Raw genomic sequence first — 23,134 nt, forward strand, 5'->3', positions numbered from 1 at the left:
CAATCCACTCTTGCAGCCACTGGGCCCATCTGATGAAAACCTAATATCCAATGACACATTTTAGTATGGGTGAATGCCTCCCGTCCTGAGTTATCCACAGCCACGCTGAGCAACGTGCGCCCGCCCCACTTTTTCCAGTTCTCCTTAGGACATCCAGTCATCAGACAACGCGAAGGTCTTCTTGTCTTTGCCGACGGCCAGCCTTACCCTGCAGCTGCACCTGAGAAGTGGACAGAAATCATGCAGGCTTCTGAATTGCACCACGGTTCAGAGAACATGATTCTTGCGAACACTTACCTTGCCGTGAGCCCAGAACCTGCTTTCCAAGTAACACTATCCATTACCGAAAACTGATTGCGTGTCTCACAGCATGACTGGAGGAAGTTAGGCACGTACATTGGTCGGTGTGTCAGACACTGTATCTGTGTATTCACGTGAGTGGGCGTGTGTGACTGTGACTGCGCACGGGGATGCGCTTGTGGGTTCCTGTGTGTGGCGCTGAATACGCGTCTTGGTCTCTGGGTGTCGCTGTGGCCCTCTGCAGACACCTCCAACAGTAAACGCCATAGTTTATACACAGCACCCTGGTTGGACCCCCAACTGAAAGGAGAAAGACCCCTGTCAGCTTCAAGAGGCCGCATGCGAAGATTAACCCCCAGGGGCTGCTGAAATAGGTCACAGACTCCCGCTCTCCCACAGCCACGCCTTCTGACCAAAGCACAAAGACTGGACGAGACCTGCCTCCCGGCCGTGGGTGTCACATCTACGTGGACCTGGAGACCCTGCCACCTACAAGCACATCTGATGTGCCCTTGGGGTCACTCCCAGCGCTCCCAGAAGCAAGGGAACCTCCCATGGGGGGGCTGACTCCGACCTGCAGTTGCCTACAGGCAAGATGCAGCCCGGCACTACTCAAGGGGCTAACGAACTTTGGCCCAAGTGCCTCTTCTCGCCAACTAGACCATATCACTTTCCGTGACCCCGTGGGAATGCCCACAACGGGAAGTGTTGGGCTTCAGCAACCAGGACACTGGTTGGAACCCGACAGCGGGAATTAGGCCACCTTCCCGGCCACGTATCGGCAAGCTTCCAACTGGCAGGTTTCGCGGCCCAGACCACTGAGAAAACGCTCAAACGCTTCACAGCCTCGTCCTAAGTGCCCTCCTGCTGCCTGCAGGGCGAGTCAACCCTACTTGAAGCCACAGACATCATGCGAACACAGAGACACTGAACACCAGGGAAGACAGACCGCAAGCCTGTCTGCTTTGATGAGGCCCACAGCACCGCATGCATCCTAGCAAGTCTCCACTGCCACAGCGACACTACCGAGCAACTCACAGTGATCACAGGCACTGTCCCCGAGGACCACAGACAGACTTTCAATGGAAGACCTCTGCCATGCGAGGGGACTTGGAAGCCTGAAAGGGAAAGGTGGTTGGCCACGGCAGGGCACCTGGCAGGGCAACAGTGTCCCCATCTCTTCCCGGCCAATGGACTGCTCCGGATAAAGCTCTGGCTGTTCGAACGGCCTGCATGCCACATGGGCCGGCCGCGTCATGCCCTCCGGGAGAAACACTATCGCTTTGCACATTCCCAAAAGAAGGAACAAAACGACCAAAGGGCTTGTTCCCATAACTCACCTACCCCCAAGGAGGCCGGCACAGATGCCTCAGCATGTCCATCTTCTCTACGTCCCGCAAGACACCCGTGTGGAGTCACTCCTCCGCAAATGGGATCGCAACTCTACACAGGTTACCTACCTCACTACATCCTCATGAACTGCCAAAGCCATCCCCTCCATAGGCAGCTGATGCCAGCCCTTCACGAACAAGACACATCCTCGGGAAGCCGAGGCCAGCTCCTGCAACCCAATGATGACAGCCCATCCCACGACATTACATAGGACGTGTCCTCATGATACCTTAACTTTCTCTCCAGGCCCCCAGCCACCACACAGGCTTAAATGCAGCACTCGATCCTCAGCCCACTCCACGATGATCCACTTAGCACCAACAGTGTGCCGGCAGCTTCAGCAGAGGAGCTGACAGGGGCAGCCCCGAGGCCTAGTCCATCGGCCCCCTTCTGCCATCGCTCAACTCCAGCCCACCCCCGCTCACTGCTCCAGCCCCACCGGGCACTCAGGAACCTCACCACACCACACACAACATCAGAGAGGGCCACAGGCCTGGCCTGAGGCTCCAGGCTCCAACCAGGGAAGCTTGCTCATTTTGGCTTCCAGAATCAACCTCCGAAGCAGCATGCACAAAGCGAGATCCTGCCCAAAACACACCTCTCCAAGCTGCAAGCTCACTGGGCCTCCACCAGCACACGCTCCGACTCTGAAGACTAGCAGGAGAGCCTGCCCCCTTGTATTCCCTCAGCGGTCTTTTAGCAGGGCCCGGTGATGCATAGATGACCCAGCTTATGGGCAGACACGGTCGACCCTCACACAGGAGTCCCTCCAATGCTGGAGCCCTTAGTGGTGTTTGCATGCCTGTCAGCAGGGGACGTCGGCCCTCACTCCTAACTGTCCCATACCCCCGAGAGAGGAAACGTGCTGGACCCTCAGTTTCGATGAGGAGACGGTAAAACTTTCTCACTCATTATGTTCAGATTTTCCAAGGAATGCATACAAGGGTGTCATCATCTATCCAAGCACATGCTGGGACGCTGCAGAACACAAACGGGCAGGCCGTGGGGCTCTGCAGAGGAGCCATGACCCGGAAGTATTCCAACCGCCTGGGGAATCCACAGTCTTCAGGCCACTCAGCAAGACCAACAATCAATCCACTCTTGCAGCCACTGGGCCCATCTGATGAAAACCTAATATCCAATGACACATTTTAGTATGGGTGAATGCCTCCCGTCCTGAGTTATCCACAGCCACGCTGAGCAACGTGCGCCCGCCCCACTTTTTCCAGTTCTCCTTAGGACATCCAGTCATCAGACAACGCGAAGGTCTTCTTGTCTTTGCCGACGGCCAGCCTTACCCTGCAGCTGCACCTGAGAAGTGGACAGAAATCATGCAGGCTTCTGAATTGCACCACGGTTCAGAGAACATGATTCTTGCGAACACTTACCTTGCCGTGAGCCCAGAACCTGCTTTCCAAGTAACACTATCCATTACCGAAAACTGATTGCGTGTCTCACAGCATGACTGGAGGAAGTTAGGCACGTACATTGGTCGGTGTGTCAGACACTGTATCTGTGTATTCACGTGAGTGGGCGTGTGTGACTGTGACTGCGCACGAGGATGCGCTTGTGGGTTCCTGTGTGTGGCGCTGAATACGCGTCTTGGTCTCTGGGTGTCGCTGTGGCCCTCTGCAGACACCTCCAACAGTAAACGCCATAGTTTATACACAGCACCCTGGTTGGACCCCCAACTGAAAGGAGAAAGACCCCTGTCAGCTTCAAGAGGCCGCATGCGAAGATTAACCCCCAGGGGCTGCTGAAATAGGTCACAGACTCCCGCTCTCCCACAGCCACGCCTTCTGACCAAAGCACAAAGACTGGACGAGACCTGCCTCCCGGCCGTGGGTGTCACATCTACGTGGACCTGGAGACCCTGCCACCTACAAGCACATCTGATGTGCCCTTGGGGTCACTCCCAGCGCTCCCAGAAGCAAGGGAACCTCCCATGGGGGGGCTGACTCCGACCTGCAGTTGCCTACAGGCAAGATGCAGCCCGGCACTACTCAAGGGGCTAACGAACTTTGGCCCAAGTGCCTCTTCTCGCCAACTAGACCATATCACTTTCCGTGACCCCGTGGGAATGCCCACAACGGGAAGTGTTGGGCTTCAGCAACCAGGACACTGGTTGGAACCCGACAGCGGGAATTAGGCCACCTTCCCGGCCACGTATCGGCAAGCTTCCAACTGGCAGGTTTCGCGGCCCAGACCACTGAGAAAACGCTCAAACGCTTCACAGCCTCGTCCTAAGTGCCCTCCTGCTGCCTGCAGGGCGAGTCAACCCTACTTGAAGCCACAGACATCATGCGAACACAGAGACACTGAACACCAGGGAAGACAGACCGCAAGCCTGTCTGCTTTGATGAGGCCCACAGCACCGCATGCATCCTAGCAAGTCTCCACTGCCACAGCGACACTACCGAGCAACTCACAGTGATCACAGGCACTGTCCCCGAGGACCACAGACAGACTTTCAATGGAAGACCTCTGCCATGCGAGGGGACTTGGAAGCCTGAAAGGGAAAGGTGGTTGGCCACGGCAGGGCACCTGGCAGGGCAACAGTGTCCCCATCTCTTCCCGGCCAATGGACTGCTCCGGATAAAGCTCTGGCTGTTCGAACGGCCTGCATGCCACATGGGCCGGCCGCGTCATGCCCTCCGGGAGAAACACTATCGCTTTGCACATTCCCAAAAGAAGGAACAAAACGACCAAAGGGCTTGTTCCCATAACTCACCTACCCCCAAGGAGGCCGGCACAGATGCCTCAGCATGTCCATCTTCTCTACGTCCCGCAAGACACCCGTGTGGAGTCACTCCTCCGCAAATGGGATCGCAACTCTACACAGGTTACCTACCTCACTACATCCTCATGAACTGCCAAAGCCATCCCCTCCATAGGCAGCTGATGCCAGCCCTTCACGAACAAGACACATCCTCGGGAAGCCGAGGCCAGCTCCTGCAACCCAATGATGACAGCCCATCCCACGACATTACATAGGACGTGTCCTCATGATACCTTAACTTTCTCTCCAGGCCCCCAGCCACCACACAGGCTTAAATGCAGCACTCGATCCTCAGCCCACTCCACGATGATCCACTTAGCACCAACAGTGTGCCGGCAGCTTCAGCAGAGGAGCTGACAGGGGCAGCCCCGAGGCCTAGTCCATCGGCCCCCTTCTGCCATCGCTCAACTCCAGCCCACCCCCGCTCACTGCTCCAGCCCCACCGGGCACTCAGGAACCTCACCACACCACACACAACATCAGAGAGGGCCACAGGCCTGGCCTGAGGCTCCAGGCTCCAACCAGGGAAGCTTGCTCATTTTGGCTTCCAGAATCAACCTCCGAAGCAGCATGCACAAAGCGAGATCCTGCCCAAAACACACCTCTCCAAGCTGCAAGCTCACTGGGCCTCCACCAGCACACGCTCCGACTCTGAAGACTAGCAGGAGAGCCTGCCCCCTTGTATTCCCTCAGCGGTCTTTTAGCAGGGCCCGGTGATGCATAGATGACCCAGCTTATGGGCAGACACGGTCGACCCTCACACAGGAGTCCCTCCAATGCTGGAGCCCTTAGTGGTGTTTGCATGCCTGTCAGCAGGGGACGTCGGCCCTCACTCCTAACTGTCCCATACCCCCGAGAGAGGAAACGTGCTGGACCCTCAGTTTCGATGAGGAGACGGTAAAACTTTCTCACTCATTATGTTCAGATTTTCCAAGGAATGCATACAAGGGTGTCATCATCTATCCAAGCACATGCTGGGACGCTGCAGAACACAAACGGGCAGGCCGTGGGGCTCTGCAGAGGAGCCATGACCCGGAAGTATTCCAACCGCCTGGGGAATCCACAGTCTTCAGGCCACTCAGCAAGACCAACAATCAATCCACTCTTGCAGCCACTGGGCCCATCTGATGAAAACCTAATATCCAATGACACATTTTAGTATGGGTGAATGCCTACCGTCCTGAGTTATCCACAGCCACGCTGAGCAACGTGCGCCCGCCCCACTTTTTCCAGTTCTCCTTAGGACATCCAGTCATCAGACAACGCGAAGGTCTTCTTGTCTTTGCCGACGGCCAGCCTTACCCTGCAGCTGCACCTGAGAAGTGGACAGAAATCATGCAGGCTTCTGAATTGCACCACGGTTCAGAGAACATGATTCTTGCGAACACTTACCTTGCCGTGAGCCCAGAACCTGCTTTCCAAGTAACACTATCCATTACCGAAAACTGATTGCGTGTCTCACAGCATGACTGGAGGAAGTTAGGCACGTACATTGGTCGGTGTGTCAGACACTGTATCTGTGTATTCACGTGAGTGGGCGTGTGTGACTGTGACTGCGCACGAGGATGCGCTTGTGGGTTCCTGTGTGTGGCGCTGAATACGCGTCTTGGTCTCTGGGTGTCGCTGTGGCCCTCTGCAGACACCTCCAACAGTAAACGCCATAGTTTATACACAGCACCCTGGTTGGACCCCCAACTGAAAGGAGAAAGACCCCTGTCAGCTTCAAGAGGCCGCATGCGAAGATTAACCCCCAGGGGCTGCTGAAATAGGTCACAGACTCCCGCTCTCCCACAGCCACGCCTTCTGACCAAAGCACAAACACTGGACGAGACCTGCCTCCCGGCCGTGGGTGTCACATCTACGTGGACCTGGAGACCCTGCCACCTACAAGCACATCTGATGTGCCCTTGGGGTCACTCCCAGCGCTCCCAGAAGCAAGGGAACCTCCCATGGGGGGGCTGACTCCGACCTGCAGTTGCCTACAGGCAAGATGCAGCCCGGCACTACTCAAGGGGCTAACGAACTTTGGCCCAAGTGCCTCTTCTCGCCAACTAGACCATATCACTTTCCGTGACCCCGTGGGAATGCCCACAACGGGAAGTGTTGGGCTTCAGCAACCAGGACACTGGTTGGAACCCGACAGCGGGAATTAGGCCACCTTCCCGGCCACGTATCGGCAAGCTTCCAACTGGCAGGTTTCGCGGCCCAGACCACTGAGAAAACGCTCAAACGCTTCACAGCCTCGTCCTAAGTGCCCTCCTGCTGCCTGCAGGGCGAGTCAACCCTACTTGAAGCCACAGACATCATGCGAACACAGAGACACTGAACACCAGGGAAGACAGACCGCAAGCCTGTCTGCTTTGATGAGGCCCACAGCACCGCATGCATCCTAGCAAGTCTCCACTGCCACAGCGACACTACCGAGCAACTCACAGTGATCACAGGCACTGTCCCCGAGGACCACAGACAGACTTTCAATGGAAGACCTCTGCCATGCGAGGGGACTTGGAAGCCTGAAAGGGAAAGGTGGTTGGCCACGGCAGGGCACCTGGCAGGGCAACAGTGTCCCCATCTCTTCCCGGCCAATGGACTGCTCCGGATAAAGCTCTGGCTGTTCGAACGGCCTGCATGCCACATGGGCCGGCCGCGTCATGCCCTCCGGGAGAAACACTATCGCTTTGCACATTCCCAAAAGAAGGAACAAAACGACCAAAGGGCTTGTTCCCATAACTCACCTACCCCCAAGGAGGCCGGCACAGATGCCTCAGCATGTCCATCTTCTCTACGTCCCACAAGACACCCGTGTGGAGTCACTCCTCCGCAAATGGGATCGCAACTCTACACAGGTTACCTACCTCACTACATCCTCATGAACTGCCAAAGCCATCCCCTCCATAGGCAGCTGATGCCAGCCCTTCACGAACAAGACACATCCTCGGGAAGCCGAGGCCAGCTCCTGCAACCCAATGATGACAGCCCATCCCCCGACATTACATAGGACGTGTCCTCATGATACCTTAACTTTCTCTCCAGGCCCCCAGCCACCACACAGGCTTAAATGCAGCACTCGATCCTCAGCCCACTCCACGATGATCCACTTAGCACCAACAGTGTGCCGGCAGCTTCAGCAGAGGAGCTGACAGGGGCAGCCCCGAGGCCTAGTCCATCGGCCCCCTTCTGCCATCGCTCAACTCCAGCCCACCCCCGCTCACTGCTCCAGCCCCACCGGGCACTCAGGAACCTCACCACACCACACACAACATCAGAGAGGGCCACAGGCCTGGCCTGAGGCTCCAGGCTCCAACCAGGGAAGCTTGCTCATTTTGGCTTCCAGAATCAACCTCCGAAGCAGCATGCACAAAGCGAGATCCTGCCCAAAACACACCTCTCCAAGCTGCAAGCTCACTGGGCCTCCACCAGCACACGCTCCGACTCTGAAGACTAGCAGGAGAGCCTGCCCCCTTGTATTCCCTCAGCGGTCTTTTAGCAGGGCCCGGTGATGCATAGATGACCCAGCTTATGGGCAGACACGGTCGACCCTCACACAGGAGTCCCTCCAATGCTGGAGCCCTTAGTGGTGTTTGCATGCCTGTCAGCAGGGGACGTCGGCCCTCACTCCTAACTGTCCCATACCCCCGAGAGAGGAAACGTGCTGGACCCTCAGTTTCGATGAGGAGACGGTAAAACTTTCTCACTCATTATGTTCAGATTTTCCAAGGAATGCATACAAGGGTGTCATCATCTATCCAAGCACATGCTGGGACGCTGCAGAACACAAACGGGCAGGCCGTGGGGCTCTGCAGAGGAGCCATGACCCGGAAGTATTCCAACCGCCTGGGGAATCCACAGTCTTCAGGCCACTCAGCAAGACCAACAATCAATCCACTCTTGCAGCCACTGGGCCCATCTGATGAAAACCTAATATCCAATGACACATTTTAGTATGGGTGAATGCCTACCGTCCTGAGTTATCCACAGCCACGCTGAGCAACGTGCGCCCGCCCCACTTTTTCCAGTTCTCCTTAGGACATCCAGTCATCAGACAACGCGAAGGTCTTCTTGTCTTTGCCGACGGCCAGCCTTACCCTGCAGCTGCACCTGAGAAGTGGACAGAAATCATGCAGGCTTCTGAATTGCACCACGGTTCAGAGAACATGATTCTTGCGAACACTTACCTTGCCGTGAGCCCAGAACCTGCTTTCCAAGTAACACTATCCATTACCGAAAACTGATTGCGTGTCTCACAGCATGACTGGAGGAAGTTAGGCACGTACATTGGTCGGTGTGTCAGACACTGTATCTGTGTATTCACGTGAGTGGGCGTGTGTGACTGTGACTGCGCACGACGATGCGCTTGTGGGTTCCTGTGTGTGGCGCTGAATACGCGTCTTGGTCTCTGGGTGTCGCTGTGGCCCTCTGCAGACACCTCCAACAGTAAACGCCATAGTTTATACACAGCACCCTGGTTGGACCCCCAACTGAAAGGAGAAAGACCCCTGTCAGCTTCAAGAGGCCGCATGCGAAGATTAACCCCCAGGGGCTGCTGAAATAGGTCACAGACTCCCGCTCTCCCACAGCCACGCCTTCTGACCAAAGCACAAAGACTGGACGAGACCTGCCTCCCGGCCGTGGGTGTCACATCTACGTGGACCTGGAGACCCTGCCACCTACAAGCACATCTGATGTGCCCTTGGGGTCACTCCCAGCGCTCCCAGAAGCAAGGGAACCTCCCATGGGGGGGCTGACTCCGACCTGCAGTTGCCTACAGGCAAGATGCAGCCCGGCACTACTCAAGGGGCTAACGAACTTTGGCCCAAGTGCCTCTTCTCGCCAACTAGACCATATCACTTTCCGTGACCCCGTGGGAATGCCCACAACGGGAAGTGTTGGGCTTCAGCAACCAGGACACTGGTTGGAACCCGACAGCGGGAATTAGGCCACCTTCCCGGCCACGTATCGGCAAGCTTCCAACTGGCAGGTTTCGCGGCCCAGACCACTGAGAAAACGCTCAAACGCTTCACAGCCTCGTCCTAAGTGCCCTCCTGCTGCCTGCAGGGCGAGTCAACCCTACTTGAAGCCACAGACATCATGCGAACACAGAGACACTGAACACCAGGGAAGACAGACCGCAAGCCTGTCTGCTTTGATGAGTCCCACAGCACCGCATGCATCCTAGCAAGTCTCCACTACCACAGCGACACTACCGAGCAACTCACAGTGATCACAGGCACTGTCCCCGAGGACCACAGACAGACTTTCAATGGAAGACCTCTGCCATGCGAGGGGACTTGGAAGCCTGAAAGGGAAAGGTGGTTGGCCACGGCAGGGCACCTGGCAGGGCAACAGTGTCCCCATCTCTTCCCGGCCAATGGACTGCTCCGGATAAAGCTCTGGCTGTTCGAACGGCCTGCATGCCACATGGGCCGGCCGCGTCATGCCCTCCGGGAGAAACACTATCGCTTTGCACATTCCCAAAAGAAGGAACAAAACGACCAAAGGGCTTGTTCCCATAACTCACCTACCCCCAAGGAGGCCGGCACAGATGCCTCAGCATGTCCATCTTCTCTACGTCCCGCAAGACACCCGTGTGGAGTCACTCCTCCGCAAATGGGATCGCAACTCTACACAGGTTACCTACCTCACTACATCCTCATGAACTGCCAAAGCCATCCCCTCCATAGGCAGCTGATGCCAGCCCTTCACGAACAAGACACATCCTCGGGAAGCCGAGGCCAGCTCCTGCAACCCAATGATGACAGCCCATCCCACGACATTACATAGGACGTGTCCTCATGATACCTTAACTTTCTCTCCAGGCCCCCAGCCACCACACAGGCTTAAATGCAGCACTCGATCCTCAGCCCACTCCACGATGATCCACTTAGCACCAACAGTGTGCCGGCAGCTTCAGCAGAGGAGCTGACAGGGGCAGCCCCGAGGCCTAGTCCATCGGCCCCCTTCTGCCATCGCTCAACTCCAGCCCACCCCCGCTCACTGCTCCAGCCCCACCGGGCACTCAGGAACCTCACCACACCACACACAACATCAGAGAGGGCCACAGGCCTGGCCTGAGGCTCCAGGCTCCAACCAGGGAAGCTTGCTCATTTTGGCTTCCAGAATCAACCTCCGAAGCAGCATGCACAAAGCGAGATCCTGCCCAAAACACACCTCTCCAAGCTGCAAGCTCACTGGGCCTCCACCAGCACACGCTCCGACTCTGAAGACTAGCAGGAGAGCCTGCCCCCTTGTATTCCCTCAGCGGTCTTTTAGCAGGGCCCGGTGATGCATAGATGACCCAGCTTATGGGCAGACACGGTCGACCCTCACACAGGAGTCCCTCCAATGCTGGAGCCCTTAGTGGTGTTTGCATGCCTGTCAGCAGGGGACGTCGGCCCTCACTCCTAACTGTCCCATACCCCCGAGAGAGGAAACGTGCTGGACCCTCAGTTTCGATGAGGAGACGGTAAAACTTTCTCACTCATTATGTTCAGATTTTCCAAGGAATGCATACAAGGGTGTCATCATCTATCCAAGCACATGCTGGGACGCTGCAGAACACAAACGGGCAGGCCGTGGGGCTCTGCAGAGGAGCCATGACCCGGAAGTATTCCAACCGCCTGGGGAATCCACAGTCTTCAGGCCACTCAGCAAGACCAACAATCAATCCACTCTTGCAGCCACTGGGCCCATCTGATGAAAACCTAATATCCAATGACACATTTTAGTATGGGTGAATGCCTACCGTCCTGAGTTATCCACAGCCACGCTGAGCAACGTGCGCCCGCCCCACTTTTTCCAGTTCTCCTTAGGACATCCAGTCATCAGACAACGCGAAGGTCTTCTTGTCTTTGCCGACGGCCAGCCTTACCCTGCAGCTGCACCTGAGAAGGGGACAGAAATCATGCAGGCTTCTGAATTGCACCACGGTTCAGAGAACATGATTCTTGCGAACACTTACCTTGCCGTGAGCCCAGAACCTGCTTTCCAAGTAACACTATCCATTACCGAAAACTGATTGCGTGTCTCACAGCATGACTGGAGGAAGTTAGGCACGTACATTGGTCGGTGTGTCAGACACTGTATCTGTGTATTCACGTGAGTGGGCGTGTGTGACTGTGACTGCGCACGACGATGCGCTTGTGGGTTCCTGTGTGTGGCGCTGAATACGCGTCTTGGTCTCTGGGTGTCGCTGTGGCCCTCTGCAGACACCTCCAACAGTAAACGCCATAGTTTATACACAGCACCCTGGTTGGACCCCCAACTGAAAGGAGAAAGACCCCTGTCAGCTTCAAGAGGCCGCATGCGAAGATTAACCCCCAGGGGCTGCTGAAATAGGTCACAGACTCCCGCTCTCCCACAGCCACGCCTTCTGACCAAAGCACAAAGACTGGACGAGACCTGCCTCCCGGCCGTGGGTGTCACATCTACGTGGACCTGGAGACCCTGCCACCTACAAGCACATCTGATGTGCCCTTGGGGTCACTCCCAGCGCTCCCAGAAGCAAGGGAACCTCCCATGGGGGGGCTGACTCCGACCTGCAGTTGCCTACAGGCAAGATGCAGCCCGGCACTACTCAAGGGGCTAACGAACTTTGGCCCAAGTGCCTCTTCTCGCCAACTAGACCATATCACTTTCCGTGACCCCGTGGGAATGCCCACAACGGGAAGTGTTGGGCTTCAGCAACCAGGACACTGGTTGGAACCCGACAGCGGGAATTAGGCCACCTTCCCGGCCACGTATCGGCAAGCTTCCAACTGGCAGGTTTCGCGGCCCAGACCACTGAGAAAACGCTCAAACGCTTCACAGCCTCGTCCTAAGTGCCCTCCTGCTGCCTGCAGGGCGAGTCAACCCTACTTGGAGCCACAGACATCATGCGAACACAGAGACACTGAACACCAGGGAAGACAGACCGCAAGCCTGTCTGCTTTGATGAGGCCCACAGCACCGCATGCATCCTAGCAAGTCTCCACTGCCACAGCGACACTACCGAGCAACTCACAGTGATCACAGGCACTGTCCCCGAGGACCACAGACAGACTTTCAATGGAAGACCTCTGCCATGCGAGGGGACTTGGAAGCCTGAAAGGGAAAGGTGGTTGGCCACGGCAGGGCACCTGGCAGGGCAACAGTGTCCCCATCTCTTCCCGGCCAATGGACTGCTCCGGATAAAGCTCTGGCTGTTCGAACGGCCTGCATGCCACATGGGCCGGCCGCGTCATGCCCTCCGGGAGAAACACTATCGCTTTGCACATTCCCAAAAGAAGGAACAAAACGACCAAAGGGCTTGTTCCCATAACTCACCTACCCCCAAGGAGGCCGGCACAGATGCCTCAGCATGTCCATCTTCTCTACGTCCCGCAAGACACCCGTGTGGAGTCACTCCTCCGCAAATGGGATCGCAACTCTACACAGGTTACCTACCTCACTACATCCTCATGAACTGCCAAAGCCATCCCCTCCATAGGCAGCTGATGCCAGCCCTTCACGAACAAGACACATCCTCGGGAAGCCGAGGCCAGCTCCTGCAACCCAATGATGACAGCCCATCCCCCGACATTACATAGGACGTGTCCTCATGATACCTTAACTTTCTCTCCAGGCCCCCAGCCACCACACAGGCTTAAATGCAGCACTCGATCCTCAGCCCACTCCACGATGATCCACTTAGCACCAACAGTGTGCCGGCAGCTTCAGCAGAGGAGCTGACAGGGGCAGCCCCGAGGCCTAGTCCATCGGCCCCCTTCTGCCATCGCTCAACTCCAGCCCACCCCCGCTCACTGCTCCAGCCCCACCGGGCACTCAGGAACCTCACCACACCACACACAACATCAGAGAGGGCCACAGGCCTGGCCTGAGGCTCCAGGCTCCAACCAGGGAAGCTTGCTCATTTTGGCTTCCAGAATCAACCTCCGAAGCAGCATGCACAAAGCGAGATCCTGCCCAAAACACACCTCTCCAAGCTGCAAGCTCACTGGGCCTCCACCAGCACACGCTCCGACTCTGAAGACTAGCAGGAGAGCCTGCCCCCTTGTATTCCCTCAGCGGTCTTTTAGCAGGGCCCGGTGATGCATAGATGACCCAGCTTATGGGCAGACACGGTCGACCCTCACACAGGAGTCCCTCCAATGCTGGAGCCCTTAGTGGTGTTTGCATGCCTGTCAGCAGGGGACGTCGGCCCTCACTCCTAACTGTCCCATACCCCCGAGAGAGGAAACGTGCTGGACCCTCAGTTTCGATGAGGAGACGGTAAAACTTTCTCACTCATTATGTTCAGATTTTCCAAGGAATGCATACAAGGGTGTCATCATCTATCCAAGCACATGCTGGGACGCTGCAGAACACAAACGGGCAGGCCGTGGGGCTCTGCAGAGGAGCCATGACCCGGAAGTATTCCAACCGCCTGGGGAATCCACAGTCTTCAGGCCACTCAGCAAGACCAACAATCAATCCACTCTTGCAGCCACTGGGCCCATCTGATGAAAACCTAATATCCAATGACACATTTTAGTATGGGTGAATGCCTACCGTCCTGAGTTATCCACAGCCACGCTGAGCAACGTGCGCCCGCCCCACTTTTTCCAGTTCTCCTTAGGACATCCAGTCATCAGACAACGCGAAGGTCTTCTTGTCTTTGCCGACGGCCAGCCTTACCCTGCAGCTGCACCTGAGAAGGGGACAGAAATCATGCAGGCTTCTGAATTGCACCACGGTTCAGAGAACATGATTCTTGCGAACACTTACCTTGCCGTGAGCCCAGAACCTGCTTTCCAAGTAACACTATCCATTACCGAAAACTGATTGCGTGTCTCACAGCATGACTGGAGGAAGTTAGGCACGTACATTGGTCGGTGTGTCAGACACTGTATCTGTGTATTCACGTGAGTGGGCGTGTGTGACTGTGACTGCGCACGACGATGCGCTTGTGGGTTCCTGTGTGTGGCGCTGAATACGCGTCTTGGTCTCTGGGTGTCGCTGTGGCCCTCTGCAGACACCTCCAACAGTAAACGCCATAGTTTATACACAGCACCCTGGTTGGACCCCCAACTGAAAGGAGAAAGACCCCTGTCAGCTTCAAGAGGCCGCATGCGAAGATTAACCCCCAGGGGCTGCTGAAATAGGTCACAGACTCCCGCTCTCCCACAGCCACGCCTTCTGACCAAAGCACAAAGACTGGACGAGACCTGCCTCCCGGCCGTGGGTGTCACATCTACGTGGACCTGGAGACCCTGCCACCTACAAGCACATCTGATGTGCCCTTGGGGTCACTCCCAGCGCTCCCAGAAGCAAGGGAACCTCCCATGGGGGGGCTGACTCCGACCTGCAGTTGCCTACAGGCAAGATGCAGCCCGGCACTACTCAAGGGGCTAACGAACTTTGGCCCAAGTGCCTCTTCTCGCCAACTAGACCATATCACTTTCCGTGACCCCGTGGGAATGCCCACAACGGGAAGTGTTGGGCTTCAGCAACCAGGACACTGGTTGGAACCCGACAGCGGGAATTAGGCCACCTTCCCGGCCACGTATCGGCAAGCTTCCAACTGGCAGGTTTCGCGGCCCAGACCACTGAGAAAACGCTCAAACGCTTCACAGCCTCGTCCTAAGTGCCCTCCTACTGCCTGCAGGGCGAGTCAACCCTACTTGAAGCCACAGACATCATGCGAACACAGAGACACTGAACACCAGGGAAGACAGACCGCAAGCCTGTCTGCTTTGATGAGGCCCACAGCACCGCATGCATCCTAGCAAGTCTCCACTGCCACAGCGACACTACCGAGCAACTCACAGTGATCACAGGCACTGTCCCCGAGGACCACAGACAGACTTTCAATGGAAGACCTCTGCCATGCGAGGGGACTTGGAAGCCTGAAAGGGAAAGGTGGTTGGCCACGGCAGGGCACCTGGCAGGGCAACAGTGTCCCCATCTCTTCCCGGCCAATGGACTGCTCCGGATAAAGCTCTGGCTGTTCGAACGGCCTGCATGCCACATGGGCCGGCCGCGTCATGCCCTCCGGGAGAAACACTATCGCTTTGCACATTCCCAAAAGAAGGAACAAAACGACCAAAGGGCTTGTTCCCATAACTCACCTACCCCCAAGGAGGCCGGCACAGATGCCTCAGCATGTCCATCTTCTCTACGTCCCGCAAGACACCCGTGTGGAGTCACTCCTCCGCAAATGGGATCGCAACTCTACACAGGTTACCTACCTCACTACATCCTCATGAACTGCCAAAGCCATCCCCTCCATAGGCAGCTGATGCCAGCCCTTCACGAACAAGACACATCCTCGGGAAGCCGAGGCCAGCTCCTGCAACCCAATGATGACAGCCCATCCCCCGACATTACATAGGACGTGTCCTCATGATACCTTAACTTTCTCTCCAGGCCCCCAGCCACCACACAGGCTTAAATGCAGCACTCGATCCTCAGCCCACTCCACGATGATCCACTTAGCACCAACAGTGTGCCGGCAGCTTCAGCAGAGGAGCTGACAGGGGCAGCCCCGAGGCCTAGTCCATCGGCCCCCTTCTGCCATCGCTCAACTCCAGCCCACCCCCGCTCACTGCTCCAGCCCCACCGGGCACTCAGGAACCTCACCACACCACACACAACATCAGAGAGGGCCACAGGCCTGGCCTGAGGCTCCAGGCTCCAACCAGGGAAGCTTGCTCATTTTGGCTTCCAGAATCAACCTCCGAAGCAGCATGCACAAAGCGAGATCCTGCCCAAAACACACCTCTCCAAGCTGCAAGCTCACTGGGCCTCCACCAGCACACGCTCCGACTCTGAAGACTAGCAGGAGAGCCTGCCCCCTTGTATTCCCTCAGCGGTCTTTTAGCAGGGCCCGGTGATGCATAGATGACCCAGCTTATGGGCAGACACGGTCGACCCTCACACAGGAGTCCCTCCAATGCTGGAGCCCTTAGTGGTGTTTGCATGCCTGTCAGCAGGGGACGTCGGCCCTCACTCCTAACTGTCCCATACCCCCGAGAGAGGAAACGTGCTGGACCCTCAGTTTCGATGAGGAGACGGTAAAACTTTCTCACTCATTATGTTCAGATTTTCCAAGGAATGCATACAAGGGTGTCATCATCTATCCAAGCACATGCTGGGACGCTGCAGAACACAAACGGGCAGGCCGTGGGGCTCTGCAGAGGAGCCATGACCCGGAAGTATTCCAACCGCCTGGGGAATCCACAGTCTTCAGGCCACTCAGCAAGACCAACAATCAATCCACTCTTGCAGCCACTGGGCCCATCTGATGAAAACCTAATATCCAATGACACATTTTAGTATGGGTGAATGCCTACCGTCCTGAGTTATCCACAGTCACGCTGAGCAACGTGCGCCCGCCCCACTTTTTCCAGTTCTCCTTAGGACATCCAGTCATCAGACAACGCGAAGGTCTTCTTGTCTTTGCCGACGGCCAGCCTTACCCTGCAGCTGCACCTGAGAAGGGGACAGAAATCATGCAGGCTTCTGAATTGCACCACGGTTCAGAGAACATGATTCTTGCGAACACTTACCTTGCCGTGAGCCCAGAACCTGCTTTCCAAGTAACACTATCCATTACCGAAAACTGATTGCGTGTCTCACAGCATGACTGGAGGAAGTTAGGCACGTACATTGGTCGGTGTGTCAGACACTGTATCTGTGTATTCACGTGAGTGGGCGTGTGTGACTGTGACTGCGCACGACGATGCGCTTGTGGGTTCCTGTGTGTGGCGCTGAATACGCGTCTTGGTCTCTGGGTGTCGCTGTGGCCCTCTGCAGACACCTCCAACAGTAAACGCCATAGTTTATACACAGCACCCTGGTTGGACCCCCAACTGAAAGGAGAAAGACCCCTGTCAGCTTCAAGAGGCCGCATGCGAAGATTAACCCCCAGGGGCTGCTGAAATAGGTCACAGACTCCCGCTCTCCCACAGCCACGCCTTCTGACCAAAGCACAAAGACTGGACGAGACCTGCCTCCCGGCCGTGGGTGTCACATCTACGTGGACCTGGAGACCCTGCCACCTACAAGCACATCTGATGTGCCCTTGGGGTCACTCCCAGCGCTCCCAGAAGCAAGGGAACCTCCCATGGGGGGGCTGACTCCGACCTGCAGTTGCCTACAGGCAAGATGCAGCCCGGCACTACTCAAGGGGCTAACGAACTTTGGCCCAAGTGCCTCTTCTCGCCAACTAGACCATATCACTTTCCGTGACCCCGTGGGAATGCCCACAACGGGAAGTGTTGGGCTTCAGCAACCAGGACACTGGTTGGAACCCGACAGCGGGAATTAGGCCACCTTCCCGGCCACGTATCGGCAAGCTTCCAACTGGCAGGTTTCGCGGCCCAGACCACTGAGAAAACGCTCAAACGCTTCACAGCCTCGTCCTAAGTGCCCTCCTGCTGCCTGCAGGGCGAGTCAACCCTACTTGAAGCCACAGACATCATGCGAACACAGAGACACTGAACACCAGGGAAGACAGACCGCAAGCCTGTCTGCTTTGATGAGGCCCACAGCACCGCATGCATCCTAGCAAGTCTCCACTGCCACAGCGACACTACCGAGCAACTCACAGTGATCACAGGCACTGTCCCCGAGGACCACAGACAGACTTTCAATGGAAGACCTCTGCCATGCGAGGGGACTTGGAAGCCTGAAAGGGAAAGGTGGTTGGCCACGGCAGGGCACCTGGCAGGGCAACAGTGTCCCCATCTCTTCCCGGCCAATGGACTGCTCCGGATAAAGCTCTGGCTGTTCGAACGGCCTGCATGCCACATGGGCCGGCCGCGTCATGCCCTCCGGGAGAAACACTATCGCTTTGCACATTCCCAAAAGAAGGAACAAAACGACCAAAGGGCTTGTTCCCATAACTCACCTACCCCCAAGGAGGCCGGCACAGATGCCTCAGCATGTCCATCTTCTCTACGTCCCGCAAGACACCCGTGTGGAGTCACTCCTCCGCAAATGGGATCGCAACTCTACACAGGTTACCTACCTCACTACATCCTCATGAACTGCCAAAGCCATCCCCTCCATAGGCAGCTGATGCCAGCCCTTCACGAACAAGACACATCCTCGGGAAGCCGAGGCCAGCTCCTGCAACCCAATGATGACAGCCCATCCCCCGACATTACATAGGACGTGTCCTCATGATACCTTAACATTCTCTCCAGGCCCCCAGCCACCACACAGGCTTAAATGCAGCACTCGATCCTCAGCCCACTCCACGATGATCCACTTAGCACCAACAGTGTGCCGGCAGCTTCAGCAGAGGAGCTGACAGGGGCAGGCCCGAGGCCTAGTCCATCGGCCCCCTTCTGCCATCGCTCAACTCCAGCCCACCCCCGCTCACTGCTCCAGCCCCACCGGGCACTCAGGAACCTCACCACACCACACACAACATCAGAGAGGGCCACAGGCCTGGCCTGAGGCTCCAGGCTCCAACCAGGGAAGCTTGCTCATTTTGGCTTCCAGAATCAACCTCCGAAGCGGCATGCACAAAGCGAGATCCTGCCCAAAACACACCTCTCCAAGCTGCAAGCTCACTGGGCCTCCACCAGCACACGCTCCGACTCTGAAGACTAGCAGGAGAGCCTGCCCCCTTGTATTCCCTCAGCGGTCTTTTAGCAGGGCCCGGTGATGCATAGATGACCCAGCTTATGGGCAGACACGGTCGACCCTCACACAGGAGTCCCTCCAATGCTGGAGCCCTTAGTGGTGTTTGCATGCCTGTCAGCAGGGGACGTCGGCCCTCACTCCTAACTGTCCCATACCCCCGAGAGAGGAAACGTGCTGGACCCTCAGTTTCGATGAGGAGACGGTAAAACTTTCTCACTCATTATGTTCAGATTTTCCAAGGAATGCATACAAGGGTGTCATCATCTATCCAAGCACATGCTGGGACGCTGCAGAACACAAACGGGCAGGCCGTGGGGCTCTGCAGAGGAGCCATGACCCGGAAGTATTCCAACCGCCTGGGGAATCCACAGTCTTCAGGCCACTCAGCAAGACCAACAATCAATCCACTCTTGCAGCCACTGGGCCCATCTGATGAAAACCTAATATCCAATGACACATTTTAGTATGGGTGAATGCCTACCGTCCTGAGTTATCCACAGCCACGCTGAGCAACGTGCGCCCGCCCCACTTTTTCCAGTTCTCCTTAGGACATCCAGTCATCAGACAACGCGAAGGTCTTCTTGTCTTTGCCGACGGCCAGCCTTACCCTGCAGCTGCACCTGAGAAGTGGACAGAAATCATGCAGGCTTCTGAATTGCACCACGGTTCAGAGAACATGATTCTTGCGAACACTTACCTTGCCGTGAGCCCAGAACCTGCTTTCCAAGTAACACTATCCATTACCGAAAACTGATTGCGTGTCTCACAGCATGACTGGAGGAAGTTAGGCACGTACATTGGTCGGTGTGTCAGACACTGTATCTGTGTATTCACGTGAGTGGGCGTGTGTGACTGTGACTGCGCACGAGGATGCGCTTGTGGGTTCCTGTGTGTGGCGCTGAATACGCGTCTTGGTCTCTGGGTGTCGCTGTGGCCCTCTGCAGACACCTCCAACAGTAAACGCCATAGTTTATACACAGCACCCTGGTTGGACCCCCAACTGAAAGGAGAAAGACCCCTGTCAGCTTCAAGAGGCCGCATGCGAAGATTAACCCCCAGGGGCTGCTGAAATAGGTCACAGACTCCCGCTCTCCCACAGCCACGCCTTCTGACCAAAGCACAAAGACTGGACGAGACCTGCCTCCCGGCCGTGGGTGTCACATCTACGTGGACCTGGAGACCCTGCCACCTACAAGCACATCTGATGTGCCCTTGGGGTCACTCCCAGCGCTCCCAGAAGCAAGGGAACCTCCCATGGGGGGGCTGACTCCGACCTGCAGTTGCCTACAGGCAAGATGCAGCCCGGCACTACTCAAGGGGCTAACGAACTTTGGCCCAAGTGCCTCTTCTCGCCAACTAGACCATATCACTTTCCGTGACCCCGTGGGAATGCCCACAACGGGAAGTGTTGGGCTTCAGCAACCAGGACACTGGTTGGAACCCGACAGCGGGAATTAGGCCACCTTCCCGGCCACGTATCGGCAAGCTTCCAACTGGCAGGTTTCGCGGCCCAGACCACTGAGAAAACGCTCAAACGCTTCACAGCCTCGTCCTAAGTGCCCTCCTGCTGCCTGCAGGGCGAGTCAACCCTACTTGAAGCCACAGACATCATGCGAACACAGAGACACTGAACACCAGGGAAGACAGACCGCAAGCCTGTCTGCTTTGATGAGGCCCACAGCACCGCATGCATCCTAGCAAGTCTCCACTGCCACAGCGACACTACCGAGCAACTCACAGTGATCACAGGCACTGTCCCCGAGGACCACAGACAGACTTTCAATGGAAGACCTCTGCCATGCGAGGGGACTTGGAAGCCTGAAAGGGAAAGGTGGTTGGCCACGGCAGGGCACCTGGCAGGGCAACAGTGTCCCCATCTCTTCCCGGCCAATGGACTGCTCCGGATAAAGCTCTGGCTGTTCGAACGGCCTGCATGCCACATGGGCCGGCCGCGTCATGCCCTCCGGGAGAAACACTATCGCTTTGCACATTCCCAAAAGAAGGAACAAAACGACCAAAGGGCTTGTTCCCATAACTCACCTACCCCCAAGGAGGCCGGCACAGATGCCTCAGCATGTCCATCTTCTCTACGTCCCGCAAGACACCCGTGTGGAGTCACTCCTCCGCAAATGGGATCGCAACTCTACACAGGTTACCTACCTCACTACATCCTCATGAACTGCCAAAGCCATCCCCTCCATAGGCAGCTGATGCCAGCCCTTCACGAACAAGACACATCCTCGGGAAGCCGAGGCCAGCTCCTGCAACCCAATGATGACAGCCCATCCCCCGACATTACATAGGACGTGTCCTCATGATACCTTAACTTTCTCTCCAGGCCCCCAGCCACCACACAGGCTTAAATGCAGCACTCGATCCTCAGCCCACTCCACGATGATCCACTTAGCACCAACAGTGTGCCGGCAGCTTCAGCAGAGGAGCTGACAGGGGCAGCCCCGAGGCCTAGTCCATCGGCCCCCTTCTGCCATCGCTCAACTCCAGCCCACCCCCGCTCACTGCTCCAGCCCCACCGGGCACTCAGGAACCTCACCACACCACACACAACATCAGAGAGGGCCACAGGCCTGGCCTGAGGCTCCAGGCTCCAACCAGGGAAGCTTGCTCATTTTGGCTTCCAGAATCAACCTCCGAAGCGGCATGCACAAAGCGAGATCCTGCCCAAAACACACCTCTCCAAGCTGCAAGCTCACTGGGCCTCCACCAGCACACGCTCCGACTCTGAAGACTAGCAGGAGAGCCTGCCCCCTTGTATTCCCTCAGCGGTCTTTTAGCAGGGCCCGGTGATGCATAGATGACCCAGCTTATGGGCAGACACGGTCGACCCTCACACAGGAGTCCCTCCAATGCTGGAGCCCTTAGTGGTGTTTGCATGCCTGTCAGCAGGGGACGTCGGCCCGCACTCCTAACTGTCCCATACCCCCGAGAGAGGAAACGTGCTGGACCCTCAGTTTCGATGAGGAGACGGTAAAACTTTCTCACTCATTATGTTCAGATTTTCCAAGGAATGCATACAAGGGTGTCATCATCTATCCAAGCACATGCTGGGACGCTGCAGAACACAAACGGGCAGGCCGTGGGGCTCTGCAGAGGAGCCATGACCCGGAAGTATTCCAACCGCCTGGGGAATCCACAGTCTTCAGGCCACTCAGCAAGACCAACAATCAATCCACTCTTGCAGCCACTGGGCCCATCTGATGAAAACCTAATATCCAATGACACATTTTAGTATGGGTGAATGCCTACCGTCCTGAGTTATCCACAGCCACGCTGAGCAACGTGCGCCCGCCCCACTTTTTCCAGTTCTCCTTAGGACATCCAGTCATCAGACAACGCGAAGGTCTTCTTGTCTTTGCCGACGGCCAGCCTTACCCTGCAGCTGCACCTGAGAAGTGGACAGAAATCATGCAGGCTTCTGAATTGCACCACGGTTCAGAGAACATGATTCTTGCGAACACTTACCTTGCCGTGAGCCCAGAACCTGCTTTCCAAGTAACACTATCCATTACCGAAAACTGATTGCGTGTCTCACAGCATGACTGGAGGAAGTTAGGCACGTACATTGGTCGGTGTGTCAGACACTGTATCTGTGTATTCACGTGAGTGGGCGTGTGTGATTGTGACTGCGCACGGGGATGCGCTTGTGGGTTCCTGTGTGTGGCGCTGAATACGCGTCTTGGTCTCTGGGTGTCGCTGTGGCCCTCTGCAGACACCTCCAACAGTAAACGCCATAGTTTATACACAGCACCCTGGTTGGACCCCCAACTGAAAGGAGAAAGACCCCTGTCAGCTTCAAGAGGCCGCATGCGAAGATTAACCCCCAGGGGCTGCTGAAATAGGTCACAGACTCCCGCTCTCCCACAGCCACGCCTTCTGACCAAAGCACAAAGACTGGACGAGACCTGCCTCCCGGCCGTGGGTGTCACATCTACGTGGACCTGGAGACCCTGCCACCTACAAGCACATCTGATGTGCCCTTGGGGTCACTCCCAGCGCTCCCAGAAGCAAGGGAACCTCCCATGGGGGGGCTGACTC

General features: G+C 56.5%; 8 non-coding genes across 8 annotated transcripts; all 8 read right to left on the minus strand.

The window, feature by feature from the left end:
• Positions 1-2,559: 2,559 nt before the first annotated feature.
• LOC133085852 (small nucleolar RNA SNORD116) lies at positions 2,560-2,653 on the minus strand. The gene has a single exon (XR_009699649.1). It is a non-coding gene; the product is annotated as a small nucleolar RNA SNORD116 (small nucleolar RNA).
• Positions 2,654-5,342: 2,689 nt separating this feature from the next.
• On the minus strand, positions 5,343-5,436 carry LOC133085853 (small nucleolar RNA SNORD116). Its single transcript, XR_009699650.1, has one exon. It is a non-coding gene; the product is annotated as a small nucleolar RNA SNORD116 (small nucleolar RNA).
• Positions 5,437-8,125: 2,689 nt separating this feature from the next.
• LOC133085854 (small nucleolar RNA SNORD116) lies at positions 8,126-8,219 on the minus strand. The gene has a single exon (XR_009699651.1). It is a non-coding gene; the product is annotated as a small nucleolar RNA SNORD116 (small nucleolar RNA).
• A 2,689-nt stretch (positions 8,220-10,908) lies between these two features.
• LOC133085855 (small nucleolar RNA SNORD116) lies at positions 10,909-11,002 on the minus strand. The gene has a single exon (XR_009699652.1). It is a non-coding gene; the product is annotated as a small nucleolar RNA SNORD116 (small nucleolar RNA).
• A 2,689-nt stretch (positions 11,003-13,691) lies between these two features.
• LOC133085857 (small nucleolar RNA SNORD116) lies at positions 13,692-13,785 on the minus strand. The gene has a single exon (XR_009699655.1). It is a non-coding gene; the product is annotated as a small nucleolar RNA SNORD116 (small nucleolar RNA).
• Positions 13,786-16,474: 2,689 nt separating this feature from the next.
• On the minus strand, positions 16,475-16,568 carry LOC133085858 (small nucleolar RNA SNORD116). The gene has a single exon (XR_009699656.1). It is a non-coding gene; the product is annotated as a small nucleolar RNA SNORD116 (small nucleolar RNA).
• A 2,689-nt stretch (positions 16,569-19,257) lies between these two features.
• On the minus strand, positions 19,258-19,351 carry LOC133085859 (small nucleolar RNA SNORD116). The gene has a single exon (XR_009699657.1). It is a non-coding gene; the product is annotated as a small nucleolar RNA SNORD116 (small nucleolar RNA).
• Positions 19,352-22,040: 2,689 nt separating this feature from the next.
• Positions 22,041-22,134, minus strand: LOC133085860 (small nucleolar RNA SNORD116). Its single transcript, XR_009699658.1, has one exon. It is a non-coding gene; the product is annotated as a small nucleolar RNA SNORD116 (small nucleolar RNA).
• Positions 22,135-23,134: the final 1,000 nt, after the last annotated feature.

This window comes from Eubalaena glacialis, chromosome 2 (assembly GCF_028564815.1).
Source record: "Eubalaena glacialis isolate mEubGla1 chromosome 2, mEubGla1.1.hap2.+ XY, whole genome shotgun sequence".
Classification (NCBI taxonomy): Eukaryota; Metazoa; Chordata; class Mammalia; order Artiodactyla; family Balaenidae; genus Eubalaena; species Eubalaena glacialis.